The sequence below is a fragment of the Cavia porcellus genome, unplaced genomic scaffold (assembly GCF_034190915.1).
Source record: "Cavia porcellus strain 051 isolate PalLab524CR breed Dunkin Hartley unplaced genomic scaffold, mCavPor4.1 scaffold_19, whole genome shotgun sequence".
In the NCBI taxonomy this organism is placed as follows: domain Eukaryota; kingdom Metazoa; phylum Chordata; class Mammalia; order Rodentia; family Caviidae; genus Cavia; species Cavia porcellus.
Genome location: NW_026947502.1, coordinates 34,815,849 through 34,833,746, shown reverse-complemented (window position 1 = coordinate 34,833,746; position 17,898 = coordinate 34,815,849). Strand labels below are relative to the sequence as shown.

The following is a 17,898-nucleotide window of genomic DNA, read 5'->3' as shown; positions in this document are numbered from 1 at the left end:
TGAACAGCATTTAATATATATGAACATTGATTGATTGATTACTTTTCCTGGAGTGAAAATGAATTTTAGGTATCAAAGGGTAAATTTTGGGCAGAATTACTAATTGCATTTGGCTTGGTGATGGTACAACCAGTGAATTTCTAGCCTCAAGAGCCGCTGAGGATGTCATGTTGCTATGTTACTGGTGAGCTGAGAACCAATGAGATTGTCCAGATTGGCAGAATTTGAAGAAAGGGGAGCAGAGGTCTATGAAGAAGACCTACTTAGGTGGAACATGCCTGGGGGAGGGGAGACAAGAAGAGGAGGAAGGGGGAGAGAATGGAGACAGACTTAGAAGACTGTCTGAGCCAGCCAGTTAGACAACCCTAGGATACAGGCAAGCATGAAACCTGTTCTGCTGAAGTGGTTTAATAATGTGATCATTGCTAAATTCTCTTAATTAGCTAACTGTTGGCCAAGTCATATCTGCGTAGGATTCTCTGACCCAATTATTATTGGCCCAAGGCCACATGGTCAGTAACTTGGGCTCTCTTTTAAAAAGCAACATGAAATGAAACAAGGCACTCTGGGCTTAAAAATATGACCTAAATCCCATGCCTGATTCTATGACCTAATCTCTTTAGTCTGTAGGGTTTTTGTCTGTACAAAATTGTTTTCTTCCTGTGATGTGAAAGATCACTTCTTGTATAACAAGGTGCATAGAACAGCTTACAAGAGCAACAGGTACCTTTGCCTGTGTGGGAGGAGTGTTGTCCCATCTGCTGCCCATCCCTCTCCCAAATAAACACAGATGAAACCAGGTGTAGGTAACTGGGAATTTCCCAAGGACTTCCAAGTCTTGGGTACATTCGTGAGAACTCTTGGTGTGTTGTATAACACATATGTAAACTATGTAATTGATTGTTGCTGGGAAAACAGGAGGGTGTACTACTTTGGGAGAGTGAATTTATAGTTTGAGTTTATTTCCTGTACAGAATCTTTCAGAGATGATGGCAGTTCTTTGACGGAGGTGGTAGTGATGTGTGTGTGTTGAGAAGGGAACTGAGAAGGAAGAAAAATGTACATTGAAACTAGTGAATTACCTGAGGTACGAAAAAGGATATTTTTAGAAGAACCATAGAAAAAGAATACCAATTTTTCTTGGGATTCGGGTGGTACCTAGAATTTTAGTAAAGGTTGAAATCAAACACCTGAGACTGCTCCATACTGTAAGGGTTTTTCAAGGTTTGTTACTTGCAAGAGGATTGACTATCTTTCATTCTAAGTATGCACAGCTTTTCCACCTGCCTGCATGATGACTGTAAAAGTAGATACTTGGACTATTGTCTACCATACGTGTCCCCTTTACCTACTCTGAAAACTGTGTTGTGTTCCATTTGCACTGTCATACTGGATCTGTGGTCTTGACTCATCTCCTGATTATGTGGAAATAACTGATTTCTAGTCTGTATCTCAACAGAGGAGCTTTAAAATACAGTGGCATCTGAACTAGGAACTAGATGTATAGTGAGGGAGGAAAGGAGAGAAACACAGGAGTTTGTTCAAATTCCTGTTTAATCTTTGAGTTCCCAGAGACCCTGTATACTTAAAACAAATGGGAAAAGCCTTCTTTGCTCATAGACTACAGATACAAGTGCAGGTGGCAGGTAGGTTGGGCCCACAGGCTATAGTTTGAAAACCTCAAGGAAATAGGGGGCCATTTACTTTTATGACAACTGAAGTGGTGAGAACAGCTTTCATTCAGTGTATGTACCGGCTATTTTAGCCTTCTCATTAACCTCAGAGGACCTCTGTAAGACAGTTGACTAGTGTTCCAAATAAACTTGAAACAAAGGAAAGATTTGAAGTCCGGTTAGCTAGTTTTCTATGTTGGGGCTAATAATTAGCAGGTCAGTCTTCAAGTGCTTGGCGCATGCCTGAGACCCTACTCTGATTGTGTCAAGGCAAGGAGGCCAGCTGTTTCCACAGTGACACAGAGAAACCAGGTCTCCTGTGCTATTGTGTAATGCTTTGTGCAAAGCCCAGATCAGAATTCCAGAATTTTCTAATCTTTAGGTTATTCATTGAAATTCACACTATTCTCTCTCCTCAGTAGTTGAGAGATCTATGTGCATGATTTTAGGATACAGTTTTTTTTTTTTTTTTTTTTTTTAAATCTGTACTGGGGATTGAACTCATGACCACCTGCTTGCAAGGCAGGTACTTATGCCACTGAGCTAAATCCCCAGCTCCTATGTGCATGTTTTTAAAAAGGTTTTTTTTGAAGTATAATGGACATAAAATAAATTGTATACATTTGAGAAGGTTTTTTTAAATAGGTGGACACACATCAAACCCTGATCACAGATAATAAGCTGTATCCACCTACCCCAGAATTTCATCTTTCCTCATTCTTAGGCAGTCATTAGTCTGCCTTCTGTCACTACACCTGTTAAGGTTTGTGTCTGGATGCCCCCCAAAGCCTCATGCGGGATAGGCTTCTAGAGTTTGTGACTGATTCATTGTCCAATGCTGGTATTGTGGGTGTGAGTGCTACATGTAGCTTCCCCATAGTGTAAGGGCAGAAAAGAGGCTTGCTCTCTCTTTCTCCTCCCCGTTTTGCTCTTGTTATTTTGTTTTCTGCTGCCATGAACTGTTGCCCCTCTGCCATGTGCAAAGCCAATGGATATATGACTGAAATTTCCACAAACTGTGAGCTAAATAAAGCTTTCTTTCCTTAATTTTAGGTGTTGGGGATATTTTGTCTGAGCAAGTAGAGAAAAGTAAGACAATACCTGAGTTTCCATTTTAATATTTAATATAATGGAATCTTCAAATGCATGCTTTTTGTTTTTTAGGCTGGCTTTCATGCAAAATAATTTTGATGGTTCATCTTTGTGGATATAATATATCTCATCTCATTCATTCTTTTCTTTCTTTTTTTTGGTACCGAGGATCAAACTCATGTAATTCATTCTTTTTTGATACTGAATACACTGTTCCCTTCAATAAATGTCCCACAATTTCTTTGTTTATCTGTTGATGGCATTTGCATTATTTCTAGATTTTGGACATTATAAGTAAAGCTACTGTTAACAGTGTATACAAGCAGCATATTTTGTTTTTGTGGGTAAGTAGCTATGAGTAAATTGTATGGAAATTTGGTCAAATGGAAAATATATGTTGAATTTTTGAGGAACTCCCAAACTGTTGTCCAAAGTAGTTGTATCATTTTATGTTCTCACTGGCAGTGTAGGAAGGTTCCAGTTCCTCTGTATCCTTGCCAACAAATGTTGGTTTTAGGAAACCATTCCAGTAGGGATTTGTCTGATGAACGCTTTTAAATTCTGGAATGTCTCATTCTTGGGAACCATTTGATTTTTGTTTCTAAAAGAGTACTTGTGTCTAGTGCCTTTGTTTTTCCCAGAGCATTGCCTTATGGTGAAGAATTAAAGGACCAAATGAAATGCATTCCCTGCCCCTGAGTTTGAGGCCAGCATAAACTATATAGTGAGTTCAAGGACAGCCTGAAGTACGTAATGAGACCTTGTCTCAAAACAACCAAACAAATAAACAAGCCAAAAAAGAAAAAAGAAGTAAGAAATATGTGACTTATGCTAAGTCAGTAAATAGTTTGGGTTCCTCTGGACTAGCATGGGTTGGTTGGTTGTATCTGTGCCTTCACCCCTCCTCCCTCCTTCCTCTTTTTCCCTCTTCATTTCAAATATATACTACTGTTTTTCTTTCCTTCTCTCTTTTTTCTTTTATTTCCTTTGGTTCTTTTGCCATTTTTGAGATGATGTGTGAGTTGGTGTGCAATAGCCCTGCTGTTTCCTGCCACACCATAAATGTCTTGGGAAAATTAAGATGGTCCTGAAGATAACCCCTTAGACAATTGCTACATTACAACATTTACTTTTCAGAGTAGATTCTGTGCAATAAAATTGTTGTAATCTTTTTGCCCTGTCCTTGGAAGTTATGTTACTCTGAGAAAGGAAATGTTGCTGACAATGTGTGACTTTCAGTAGGAGAGTTTTAAACAATTTGAAAGAGCCATGCTTTAATAGTGTCAGTGTTGCAGCTTCCTAGGTAGAGGTTTCTGCGGTCAGAGTGAATCAAGACCACTACTGATTAATCAGTAGAAACACAGCTATAATTCTTTGGTATGATAGCTAACATCTGACCCAGAGTTAATGTTCTGAGAAGATGTCTTGTACATTCCATTTCTTTGTCTTTTCCTTCAGCTTCCTTTCCCATTAAAGGTCTTCTCCATCATAATCATTTAATTTTAGTTGCCATCCCCACTATCTAGTCATCTTGGAAAGCTGTCTCCAGATCTTGCCTGCTAACTGTTAGTTGGTCTTGCAGAAGCACACAAATGCTCATTATTAATTAGGTTCAGTCTCTTGAGAACATTCTGTCTCTGAAAGGTATAGAATTGAGGACTTTTGTTTTTTCTGCCAGCGTGTTAGGGTTAGTGATCGCTAGTCTGCAGATTCAGTTTTGGTGCCATGAGACAAAACTAGAGCCTGAGATAGATATTCCTGAAGGGCACCAATTGAAGGTAGAAGAATATACAAGTAGGAAAAAACTTCTCTCAAATTGAATTTTGAAATATACGTCAGAATTCTAGCCTTTTAATACTCCACTTCATTCAGTGGCTGTGCTAACCTACACTGCTTTCAAGCATACACATTGAACCACTCTGTGCGGCTGCCTGTGCCAAGCAGGTTGAAGTGTGTGTCTCTGAGTGTGGTCCCTCTTACTGCAGTATCCTTATCACCTGGGAACTTGTTAGAAATACAGATATTATGGCCCTCCTCCCAACCCAGGGAGTCAGAAAATTAGGGTGTGGGAGGCCAAGAGTTTTCTTCATCAGGCCTTCTGGGTGATTTCAAAACATGCCAGAATTTGAGAATCATTAGGTTTAATCCTGTGTCTATGCTTGGATCCTTATTGTGTTATTTGTAAGCTACCTGAGGCTAGAAAATTTACCTTCAATTTCTCTACTTTATAAAAAGAGAATTATTACTGTCTTTCAAGGTCCTGATGGGAACTTAAGGTGATGTGTTATATTTGCCCCTAAGTACTTGGTAAACAGTAACTGCTTGGATTTGTAGCTGTGTTTTGAAAAGCTTTGATGATAGACGACAAGAAGATAAAAGTTGGGCTCAATGCTAAAGGATTTGCAATCAAGGAGAGATGACTTACGTATAAATGATTATCAGATCAGAAAAATAGTAACTTTTCTTAGGAAACTCAAGCCAAAAGTGGATTCTCTTATTGTTTCCCTCTCTACCTGATTACAGATGTGATAGTTGAAAGCACAAATAGTAATGTGCCCAGAGTCATGAGGTTGACATAACTTTTAGTGGGGTATTGTTGAGTTCTGTTTAGTTTATACATGTGCTGCAAAGATTGAAGAAGCCCACAAGTGGAGCGTGCTAGAGCATCTTTGTTTTGGGGCCTTTTGTTTTGCATGGATCTCGTACCTTAAAAAAGCTCTTTTCACATATGTGAAAAGTTAGTGCTCTTGAGTTGGTAGTAATTCATTAATCAGCCCTTCTAGTTCTTTATTGGCAGTGAGTAGATATATATAGGGACCTTTGAATTTTAAAAAAAATAACCAGGTAGTTTGGTGTGTGTTTCAGTAACATTAATGTAAATAACTTTTAGGACTAACCGGTATGGTGGTGGTGTGTGCCTGTAATCCCAGTACTTGTGAGGCCACATCAGTAGAATCATTGCAGGTTTGAGGCCAGCCTGGGCTATAAAGTGAATTCAGTACCATCCTGAACCACATAGTGAGACCCTGTCTCAAAAAGAACAAAACAAAACAAAACAAAACAAAACAAAACAAAAAACCCCAACTTTTAGGAGTTACACAGTATCATGTGGGTACTTTGTCATAAAAAAAAGGTGATTAACAGAAGTCCCTTGGATTTTGGACAAATTTCATTTGTTCTGTCAGAATCCTGAAAGAACAGTGTGATCTAATAGACTAAGATTGATATTTGTTTCATTTTTGTGTGTCAGTTTAAGTAAATGAAAAAAAATTTTTTTTTTGGTACCAGGGATTGAACATTCGACCTTGGCTTGCCAGGCAGGCACTTACGTCGCTGAGCTAAATCCTGGCCCCGTAAATGAAGATTTTTAAACATTTAAATTTAATTCAGAAATGATGATATATGTCAGGTTTTCCATAAGTATTATTATTTGGCATTAATGAGTGTCTGTAAATTCTTCTCTTAAGCAGATACCTTCTGCATAAGAAAAGGTTTTCAGTTGAGTTTTGTTACTTGTCTAATACAGAAAAACCTTAGGAAGAAATATGCAAACCTTTTAAAGTACACCTGATATAGTATATAAGTAATTTTTGTTCATAGCTTTCACTTTATATCATGAGCATGTATTTTTCCCATATTATTTACTCACTTTGAGCACTGAAGCCTTGCCTTTTGATATTTGCTCAGTGGTAAGTTAATCATTTCAAAAAAGAGAGCTGACAGTATTTGTAACCAGTGGTAAAATTTTAGCTGTCAAATGAAAAGTGAAAATTGGAATTTTGGGGAATTTGTATTCCTAACCCTATGCTTGATGACTTTCCAGTACTGGAACATGTTTCTCCTAATGGTGTGCATACATATTTTAAAATTTATTTTTAACTGCTACGTGAAATCATAAAAATTGTATCAATGAAATACATGTGTGAGGTACCACGTTTTGATAGTAATGCAAATCAATGTGGCTTTGTTGATATGTTGTGAAGAATGTGTCAGAATTTGGAATATCACAATACTTAGTAGAATTTGGAATATCTGCATAACGCAGTGAAACAGATTTTCCATAGTCATGCATAAGTAAAAGATCCTTTCAAAATTTGAGATGAACTATTAGATTTTTTGGGGGAGGGGGTACTGGTGATTGAACCCAAGGTCTTTGCACTGAGCTATATCCTCCAAACCTCTACCTTTTAAAAAAAATTTGAGATAGGATCTCACTAACTCTGAATTGCCTAGGCTGAGCTCAAACTTGTGATCCTCCTGCCTCAGCCTCCCAGAGAGTAGAATGGTGGTTACCAAAGGATGAGGGTGTGGGGGAGGATGGGAGGATGATAGTCAAAGGGGACAAAATCAGCCAGAAGGAAATAAGGTTATTCTTTAATGGGACCTATCATACAGAATGGTAAGCATAGTAACAGTGGGTTGTAAATTTCAAAATATGAGCAGATTTTGAATGTTCTCATCATAAAATATGACAAATATTAAAGTACTGGAATATTAATTAGCTTGATTTCATTATTCCACATTATAACAAATCATGATATACTTTGTACCCCATAAAATGTAATTATAAATTGTCATGTGCAATAAAACTGAAAATATAAAAATTAAAATGTTAACTGTAATATGAAGTTAGACAAATTCTCTGTAGTCTATTACATAAAAATCCAGTGGTTTGACCCAAGCCTTTGGTAACCACCATTCTACTCTCTTGTTTCTAAGAGTTAGATTGTTTTAGCATACATATAAATGACAGCATGTGGTATATTTCTTTCTATGCCTGGTTATTTCACTTAGTTGAGTACATGTTTTTCCATCTTACTCATGTTGTCATAAATAACCCAATTTTCTTCTTCTTTTTCTTCATCATCATCATCATCATCATCATCAATACCGGGGATCGAACTCACGACTGCCTGCTTGCAAGGCAGGTGCTTATGCCACTGAGCTAAACCCCCAGCCCCTAATTTTCTTTTTAAAGTCTGGATAGTATTCTTTTGTTTATCAATGCACCACAGTTTTTTAAAATCCATACACATTTATCCATTGATGTACATTAAGGCTGATTCTGTACCTTGGTTATTGTGGGTGGTGCCACAATAACAGTAGAAGTGCACGTGTCTCTTCTTCATAGTGTTTTTTTGTTTTTGTTTTTTATTGGTACCAGGGATCAAACTCACGACTGCCTGCTTGCAAGGCAGGCACTTATGCCGCTGAGCTAAATCCCCAGCCCCATTCTTCATAGTGTTTTCAGATCCTTTGGATAGGTACTTAGATGGATTACAGTTAATTTTTAGTAAGTACTACTCTTTGAATTTTGAGGAAGTACCAAAAAAATAGACAAACAAAGAAAACCTATAGTTATCTAAAAAGACAATACCTTTTTGTTTCCTAACTATATCTGTCTGAGACCAGGTAATCACAAACTTCAGCCTAAACAACATTATAACAGATTACATGTAGAAGCTCGCATGAGACTAGTAAGTGTGACGTGGAAAAGATTTGCAAAAATACCCAATAGTCTCACTAAACTTTTATCTCCTGAAAACTAGTTATTTTTCATAAAAACTTTTAGGTCAATATGTAACTTAAAAGTGATTTTTAGTGAAGAAACAAGTAATTGGAAATTCTTAGTTAATTTTGAATATGGTAAATGGCAATAGACATAGCCCATATAAAAACTCTGCAAAGGTATTTAAGAGTATAAATGTCCCAAGACCAAAAAGTCTGCAACTCCCCCTTGGTTAAGTGAATTTCTGGGTTTGAAGCATTTTTTTGCATTTTGAATCACTGATTCCTGTTGCTACTCTTGACTTTATAATAAGTCCAGGCTATATGGAAAGATAATAATGGTTGATCAGCAGAATTATGCATCTTTGTCTTTCCTAGAGTCATTTATTGTTAAGCTTATACAGTTTGGTTGAGACTTGACTTTTCCCAGATATGCGTATTTATCTGAGTAAAATTCAGGATCTTGTGGGGCCTAGAATAGTGTTACACATATAAAACTGCTTTACTTTCATTTGAATGAAAATTAACCTATTCTAGGAGTTGGATTCATCCTCAAGGGAAAAATAATAGCCCTGGGGTTCTTTCCAGCTCCTCCCCCTACCAAATTTAAGCTGATTACTGGAGATTAAGAAATAAAATGGCTTCACAGCTATCTTTGTAAATGACTTTTGAAACATATTAAGAGCAAACTGCTTTCTAATTAATTTTGTTTTCCTTTGGTAAATGATAATGGTCCTTTTAAATGACTTAGAGGTGGGAGGTGGAGTCTATTACCTGACTCACTGCTTCAAGGGCTGTTTTGTAACCCACGAGGTAGATGTTGTGGGCTTAGAAGTCAGGGCTGACTGATTTTGAAAAGACAGTCTCGATCCCTGAAAAATCTTCGGTACTTGGCTCTACAAAGAAGACATTCATTTTTGATTAAGTTAGGATTCATCTGTAACAATGGGACATCTCACAAATGACAGAATGGAAAGTAAGTGTATTTCTCTGTAATGGAGTCACTCTGGTTTCTTTCGAGGTAGAGGAGTATTTTTTTGTTTTTTTTTTTTTTTTTTTTTGGTACCAGAGATCGAACTCATGACCTCACACTTGCCAGGCAGGCACTTATGCAGCTAAGCTAAATCCCCAGACCCAGAGGAGTATTTTCCTAAGAGAGAATTGAGTTGTCTTTTGTTGAAGGTAACTTAACAATAATGTAGCGTGTGTGTTTGTCTTGCTTTTCGTGTTGTAAATCACAGAATTGTGAATGGTTTAAAAGACAACATCTTTTAACCTTTTTACACTTGCTGTATCTACAAGTAGATCACTTAAAGCTCTTCTGGTATTAGAATTTTAATGGATAGCAAAAAGTGTAATTATGTGGTCCAACAGAGCAGTACAGATCTTGTTCTTCTTGTATAGTCTCTTAATTTACTGTCAAATTACTTTAAAAGTTTTAATTAGCATAATTAAGTAAAGTAAGTGATAAGATATGTTACTTTATGTATTTTATGTGTATTCTCTCCTGAGTCACAGCATTTAACAGGGGCATTTAAACTTAATTACCTCCTCTAATCCAGGCCAGGTGAAGGCACAAATCAGAACACTGTAAATTAGTGTCACCAAGAACTAAAATTGCTTTCCAACTACCTGAATCCTTAGTGTACTTCTTTCCTTTCATTTATCTTGACCTATCGACTGTCAGATACTTTCACTGATACCCACAGAAAATACATTTTCATATCATGATTCAGTATACACATAATTGTCCCCATTAATTTTATCCTAGATAATTCTTGCTTTATTATATGTGGTATACTTTGATTTCAATGCCCTTGTTAGAAAAGTAGTAATTTTGTGACCCTTTGCTACACGCTCATCGAAAAACACTGCCTTGGAAACTTCCATTCACCACAGTGGTCGATGGATATTTTCTTTACTTTCACTGAGCTCCATACCTGCTGTCTGGGCTCCCTCATGACAGTCTGTTGCACAGTGGCTACAAAAAGCAGCCTCCTGGTGATGCACACAACTGGCTGCCTGAGTGGGTTCCCCCAGGGACCTTGGGGACAGCTGTTTCTGTTGGACTTCAGTAATCCCGGTCTTAGGCTGTTCCCAGTATGGGCTCAAGATACTTGCAGCACAAGGAGTGTGTGAAGAGGCCCTTTGCAGGGCCAAATTCAGGTTTATTGGTTGCTAGAAGATCCACATTTCAAAGAAGTGGGGCTGTAGCAGCTTTAACCCAGATGAATTTGAGGACATGTTGGCTCAGAAGCATTTTATCCTGAACATCTGTAGGAACAAATACATTCCCAGGTGTCATTCCTTGTACAACTGGTGAGCCCTACTCTGATGAGGGCTTCCGCTGTGCTTTCCCTCCTTAATTGTTCCACTTCCTGTCCAGAGTACACCAAAATGAAACTGCCTCCAAAAAAGCAACCACCACAACAAAAACTTAATGTCTGACCAATGTCAGCAGAGGCTCTGGCTTCTGCTCTGTGGGGAGTGGAGAGAGCTAGTATGATGCTACTGGTACCATTCATGCACCTGCCTCCACCCCCACCAAGTCTGAAGTTTCCTGTCTTCAAGTGCACACTAGGGGAGGGCGCTTTCTACTCCTCCAGGACTGTGTCTCATTGGTTATTCCTTCCCTCTCCCTGTCTCCAGGCCTGCCCTTTTTAGGGACTCCTTCCCAACAACCTTTAAATATATTTAAAACTCACACCTGGGCCTGTAGCTACTACTTTTCCATCTTCTCCAAAGTTGTCTGTGCCTCCTGTCAGAATCTTCATGCTGCTGCCTTACCTCTCAGCCCACTTCTGTCTCCTAGCATGAAGACGCTGTCTTCCTAAATTCGCTTCTTACTCACTGTCTCACTTGTACACTCCACTTCAGGTCAGAGTCCTTTGAATGACGGTTCCTCTCTCTTGACCTCCATCACCTGAGGTCTTTTGCTCTCTTAATCTTTTCTTTTGTCTCCCCTTCTCTTTTGTCTCTCCTCTTCGTTGGAATCCCTGAGGTTCTAGCTTTGGTGTTTTTTTGTTTGTTGGCTCACGACCTTGCCTTTGCCAAGCAGGCACTTATGCTGCTGAGTCCCTGCCCTGAGGTTCTAGCTTTGAATTCATGTTCCCATCTCTGTTTACTCTGGAGATTTGCCCACTCTCAGTTACAGCTTCTAGGCCGATGCCCAAAGCTGTTAGCAGCCTAAACTCTGGTTCCATGCAGCTTACTTAGGATGACTGGAGGTGATACTGTAAGCTTGTGACCTTAAGTTTCCAATTGTTTAGCCCCATAAATCTGTAGCTGCTTATATATTTCTACACTGCAAACTTCCACTAATCTCCACTCATGAGACAGACTGGAAAAGGCAAAATGAGGCAAGTTTGTGACAACTACTTGGCACAACCAGATGCAGGAAGAGGGTTAATGGAGCATGATAAATAATTGACAGCCACGTAGACCTTCTGCTAGGTTGCCTGCTCTTACTACAATCTGAAGTAGTTAGTCACCTTAGAGAACTCAAGGAAGTGTGATCCAGGATGGGTTGGTGCCTTTCACGTATGAAGTCTTGGCTTTTGTGAATGAATCCCTGGCTGCAATAGGCATAGCCCTTGCTGGTAGGTTATTTTCTTATTCTTGTATATCCACAACATCTGACACAGTATCTGACATGATAGGTACTCATTTAATGCTGTTAAATGAATGAAATGTTTGGTGCTGTGGTGAGGACAGGTTTGAAGTCAGTAAGGGTGGTGGTGGTGGCTCCCCGGCATCCTTTGTAGACGCTGGGGAGAAGCAGGAACGCTGTACTGAGGAAAACAGCTAAGTAACATGCTGGCTTCTTTTTAACTAGAGCCTTCCATTTGGATTCAATTTGTTTGGGGGTGTGGTGAATTCCCAAAACAACAGGCACACCCAACCTAAAATATAAATTGATTTAAGGCAAATATTATTTTGACTCATTCGTGGCATTGTTCAGTGAACAATTCACAGTTTAGTGGTAGACTCAGTGTTGATATGCCTGACTCAGGCCAAAATCATGCTTTTGAATTTTAAAGTTTTGCTAGGTTTTAAAATTTTACTAGATTGACGTAAATTATTCCCTTTGCTATGCTTGTGTAACATTGCCCCACACCCTGGAAGCATGTTATGTTGTAAAGTCTACCAGTACTTTAATGGGGTCCAGGAGGGCAGATGTGGTGTCTCGTTAGTCCCATTCAGTGTCACAGTGAGGCTTTGATTGGGACATGGCGTTTAAATGAACAAACTCTGGAGGTCCTACACCCTATCACAGTCCTTTGAGACTGAAGTGAAAATCCTTACTGGGTTATTGTTCTCTGGAGCAGGAATCAAACTCAAACTGAGCTTCACTGAAAATGAGAAGTGATCTCTTCTCACAGTTAGGAATGTTTTCCCCCAGCAGCAGCAACACTTGGCCAGCTGCTCTCTTACTGCTAGTGGCTTAGTTTGTGATCTCAAAAAAATCCATCCAGGGCTGCAGAAGGAATTCATGAAAATCATTTTGGAACTTCCACATTCCGGTCCCAGCTTTCTTAGTATGTAGCTTTTATCATTGTCATGAAATGGCGGAAGAAAAAAAAAAACAGGTAAGAAAAACCACAAAGCTTTTTTCTTCACAAGACTTGGCCCATTTGTTCGTAAAAGAAGCCTCCCCAAAGGACCTCAGAGCATATGTTTAGTTCTGAAATCAAGCTGCAAAGGAGGCTGGCAAAACAAGGTTAGCTCTGCTTCGTTTTGTTTTAAGGTATATCATAGGGGCAGGTAAGGGAAAAAGGTTGGAAAGGAAGATTACTCAGCCATCAAATGTTGTAAAATCCATGGAGATGGTCTGCTTTGGATCTTGGTTGGGTTTGGAGCCTTTTACAAAGTGATATCAGAACATGAATGGACCATAAATATGAAATTCTGGGTTACTAAACATGGGCCACTTGAAGAAAGATATTCCAGGCCTCTGTGTCTAATACTCTCTATGTTGATCAGTTGCTTAGGATCATGGCAAACTTGCATTTGCTTCATGTATGAACACTGTTACTCAGCCTTGTAATTTCTGGCCTTTCTAATGGACAGGTTTTTTTTTTTTTTTTTTTTTTTTTTTTTGGATGGGAGAAATACTTGTCTTTTTGTCAGCCCTATAAATGATTCTGTGAATTACACAACTTTTTTGAATGCTATATTATGACTGCTTTCAGGACCTGCTGTGCAGCTGTCATCTGCAAATTTTTTTCCCTTTTATTCTTGGCATAATTCTACTTTTTCTTGGATTTTATGTTTTCCTTTTCCTTAGACTTATTTCTGATTTTGCTGGAATATATTTTGAAGTAAGTTTTCGGAAAGAGGGCATGACAAGTACACTTTGGGCTTGTGCTTATTTTCCCTCACACTTAATTGGTGACTTGGCTGCGTATGAAATTTTGAGTTCACCATCATTTGCATAGACAGTTGAAAGAACTCTTATTGCAGGTATTACTGCTGAGTTTTGAGCCTTTGTATGGATCTTTCTTTGGAAATGCAGAACGTTTTCTCCTGAATATTGTGATCTTTCATGAGAATCACTTTTTTTTCCCAATTATTATGGTCAGTAGCTGTAGGCTTTTCCAGTGTAAAGACATGTTCTTTTGCTCTTAGAAATTCTCTTTTTCTTTTTGCTATCTTCTTGTCCCTCATTTTTCTTTTCTTTTTTTAAAAATTCAGTGAGTTGATGTTAGGCCTCTGTACTGAAACTGTCTTATCGAACTGTTTTTCTTTTCTCTTTTCTAGCAATTTCAGGACCTCTTTTTTTCTCCTGTCTTTTTTATTGACTTTCAGAGTCCAAAACCCCAAATTTTAATTGTAATGTCTTTTCCTTTTCATGACAGTATATTTATTTCATGTGTGTATCACAGGTTTTCTAATATCTTTGACTACATTTTTTTTCCCTCCCGCTGCAGTTCTCTGGCATCAACTTCATCCACCTCCTTTCTTTGTTTATCTTCTGGCTCTGCTTTTCCTTTCCAGGAGGAGGAAGTGCTGAAAAGGAGTGTGTTAAACAGGTATTCTGTCCATGCAAAGGAAGCAGGATATGTTGAAGCTTCCTCAGTTAGAGAGAAGTCCCCGCTGAGGGTGCCAGACCACCTGGCAGACAGCAGATGTCTGCTGCTGCCTTCCCTCATAAGCTGAGGAAGGAGAGCTGTAGTGCAGCCTCCTTTCAGGTCTAAATTTCTGACCTCAGATCCTGCCAATTTCCAACTTTACTTTTGTCTTCGCGCATGTATCCCCTGCTCTGCTGTGGTTTCTCATGCTTTCAGCTCACTTATAAAAGTAGTTGTAGTGATTTGAAATATGGAAATGTCTTGGTTCTTGATCTGCATATCTGCAGGGGTATTACATTTAATAAAATGTATTTTTTAGAAAGTAATACATGGTTAAAAATATCCAGAAAGTACAGAAGGACATGCAGAAGAAACTAAGCCTTGCTTAAACCTGGTCTCCATGTCTTTGTTTGCCTTCCAGAGGCAGCCACTGTTAGCTGTTTCCTGCTTACTTCCCGAGAGTTCATGCTATGCACGTTTAAAGATAGAGTCATTTGGGCAGCTTGTGCTGTGTGGACAAGGTTTGCAGTGAGTTAGGAGAAGCATCTGCAGTCTGGGCATGCTGTGCTGCAGTGGTGTCCGCAGTACTAGGAACTGCACCATGGGAATGGAGGTCCAGAACACTGGCTTACGATCATCTGAGAAACAGGATGTAGCTACTGATGAGGTGCTAGTGAGCTGTTAAGGCAAAACAGGAGAAGAGGGTTGAGCAGACTTTTCTGCTGACTTGGGGTGGACAGGGTGGAATTTTGCTAACTTTTACCTGCTAATATTACACGGATTCAAAATGCTTTGATTGGCTCTGTGTGGCTGTAGCATTAATAATTTGTCATTTTGTTTTCCTCTTTTGCTCATCCTCTCAGGCTGTCAGATGATTTTTGACCCTGACAATCTGAAGCAGTTTTTACAGCAGCACCGAGTATGCATGATCTCTACTCCTGTAAAGGAAAGGGGAAACACTGCAAACCCATTGAGCACAGCAAGCTGCTGGGCTTTCTGGCTGGGTATTACAGTGTTTTGCTTTGTTTTCAACAAAACATTTAAAAAATTGATACTTCCCCTAAACCCTGACTCATGGTTTTCTTTTCTTTCTTTTTTTTTTGAAGGTAATAAAATGCCACAGAACAAGACAGAACAAAGCCAATTAAAACAATGCAATGAAATTGGTACAGAACTTCACAGGAGAACACCAGGATAGCAGTAATAGGTGCCATAGTATATCTCGTTATTTTTACAGTAGTTGTCCATTCAATCAGCTATAGCAAAATCAAACCAAAAACAAAACACTATAAAACCAATCAAAACAGAATATTGCGTAGAGCAAAACAATTCATCAGAACAAAGCAAAACAGTGAAAACAATATTTGCCTCCAAAGAGAAGATAGAAGGAAATCCCCTCTATTTGCTATATTGCAAATATAGCATCCTTCCAAGAGATACTCAGACCTCTGGCCCCCAGTTGCTAGATGGGTAGGGAATTGGATGTTTGATTCTCAGCCTATACACCGCTGGTAGGCTCACGGGAGATGCTGACTGGTTCTCTTTCTGGATTGCCTGCTGCTTGCTTGTGCCATGGCTGCTCACCAGGAAGGAGGACATGTTGCTTTCTTGCTTGACCCTCTAAGTTCCAACATGGCTCGGTTTTCTTGAGAATTCATAAACCTAACATAACAGGCTGAGTCTTCCTCTTTGAGGAAATTGACCAAGCCTGAGGAGCTACCACTCACTGTATACTGGCTGGCCCTCCTCACGGCCACGGTTTCCTGCTCCGTCCACCCCTCCTCACACTCGCCCTGTCATGTTAGTTACAGCTGGGCTGTTCTAGTCCTGTATGGTCACCTTGGCTAGACAGACCTCGCTGAAAGATTCCAGACCACCAGAGATGCTGTCTCTACCTTGAAGTTGCTGGTGGTACACTCTGTGGTGGCATTTCATTTCCAAGCACAAATGAGCAGGGTCAAATGGAAACTTTAACAGCCGAAACCTAATCGATAACAACTTTCTTGTTTAAGAAGAAAGAAAGAAAGAAACAAAAAGTGGGTAGTACAGATTAAAAATCAGGGAAGAAAATACCTGTCAGATTGGCCAGACTGATGTACATGTTTCCGATTTTTGTGGCTGGCATAGGTATCGTTCATAAAGGTGATAATGTGACAACTGGATATGCCTCCTGAAGTTTAGGGCTCTGATTGATTAACTTTATTTTCTTCTGAACAGCAGTGATTAACAGGCAGGAAACTGGAGTTGAAATAAATTGTTCTGATTGAATTTTTAAAGCTGTACTATAAGAAAGCCTTCTAGATAAATACTCTGCCTCTTAAGTTAGCAGGGAAAAGCTGTAAACCCTTTGTGCAACAAAGCAATTGGACAGAACGTTGTCAGTTGAGATAGTTGGTTGGAATGACGTGTGCTAAACTTACCTGTTTTGGGGACCATGTTTTTCTAAGACCACCCTCGGGAGTTCCCTCTGTGCATGTAAATCGACCTTGGACTGACCCCAAGATTCCCGTCATTAGGATTTAGGAAGCAGAGGGAGTAGTATTACACATGCTTGGAACTCAGCCCATTAGAAAAAGCCACATGCGTTTCCCAGTGTTAGCCGCCTTGGTCTTCAGTTTTGAGTCACTGAACATTTGATCTGAATTCCCCACACCACTTGCATAAACAGTTCTGTGCACTTCTCAGGAAGCGTATGACATAACTTTGTGATTGATGTTTAGATTCCAATAGCAAGAAGACAGGATCACAGAGAAGGTCTGGTAACCTAAGTAACTTCAGAGGAAATATTTGTAAAGGAACATGTCTCAGCGTGTAGCAGAACAGATGCAGGGAGGCAGTGTGCTGTGGGATGCAAGGAAGATGGTGTAATCCCAGCTCTCTCTGTGTCATTTTGGGTGTCCTTTGGGCAACTTTTTTCCTACATCCCCTTTACGCTTGTGAAAACTAAGGAGCTTGTGCTGGACTATCTCCCAGGCAGTTTTCCCATCTCTGACATCTGAACACTTACTCTTGTCATTTTTGCTTGAGAGATTAAGATTGCTGGGGAAGATATTTGTCATTGACTGTCTCATCAGGGTTTGATGGTTGCTCCCTTCTCCCTTAATGTAACGGCAGAATGTCCTGTGTAATTTAAGACACTGCTGAGTCCTCACTGACTCTCTAAGTTCTGCTGTATACTGCCCCTCTTTGAGAACCTAAGGGAAGCAGTCCTGGCCTTATAGGGAGATAATTTTTCTTTCTTGATTCTGTTTGAGTTTCAGTATGTCAGGGAAGTTCTTTTCCTTCCAGATGTTTCTTATTTGATGGTGCATCCCGAAATTCTGCAATACATATATTACATTTCTCTCCCCAGCGTTTTGAAAGCTGTATTGGAGTTTGTAGAGGCTAGTAACACAGAATCACAGAGGGTTAGTTCAGCAGATGGCAAAACCAAAGGCCTGAAGGTAGAGGGGACACCAGAGTCAGCAATCCTGGATAAGAGACTCTGAAGGCTGCCTCCATCTGTCTGACCACTTGGTGCTTCCCTGGTCTGGGTGAAACATGCTACTGTGCTC

The 17,898-nt window shown here is 39.4% G+C and overlaps 1 protein-coding gene and 1 non-coding gene across 4 annotated transcripts in view; both read left to right on the top strand.

The window, feature by feature from the left end:
- The window catches only part of Mcc (MCC regulator of WNT signaling pathway), a 406,401-nt gene that overhangs the window by 187,160 nt on the left and 201,343 nt on the right, over nucleotides 1–17,898 (top strand). The gene's annotated exons all lie outside the window — the stretch shown is intronic.
- LOC111757848 (small nucleolar RNA SNORA70) lies at nucleotides 10,201–10,330 on the top strand. The gene has a single exon (XR_002792109.1). It is a non-coding gene; the product is annotated as a small nucleolar RNA SNORA70 (small nucleolar RNA).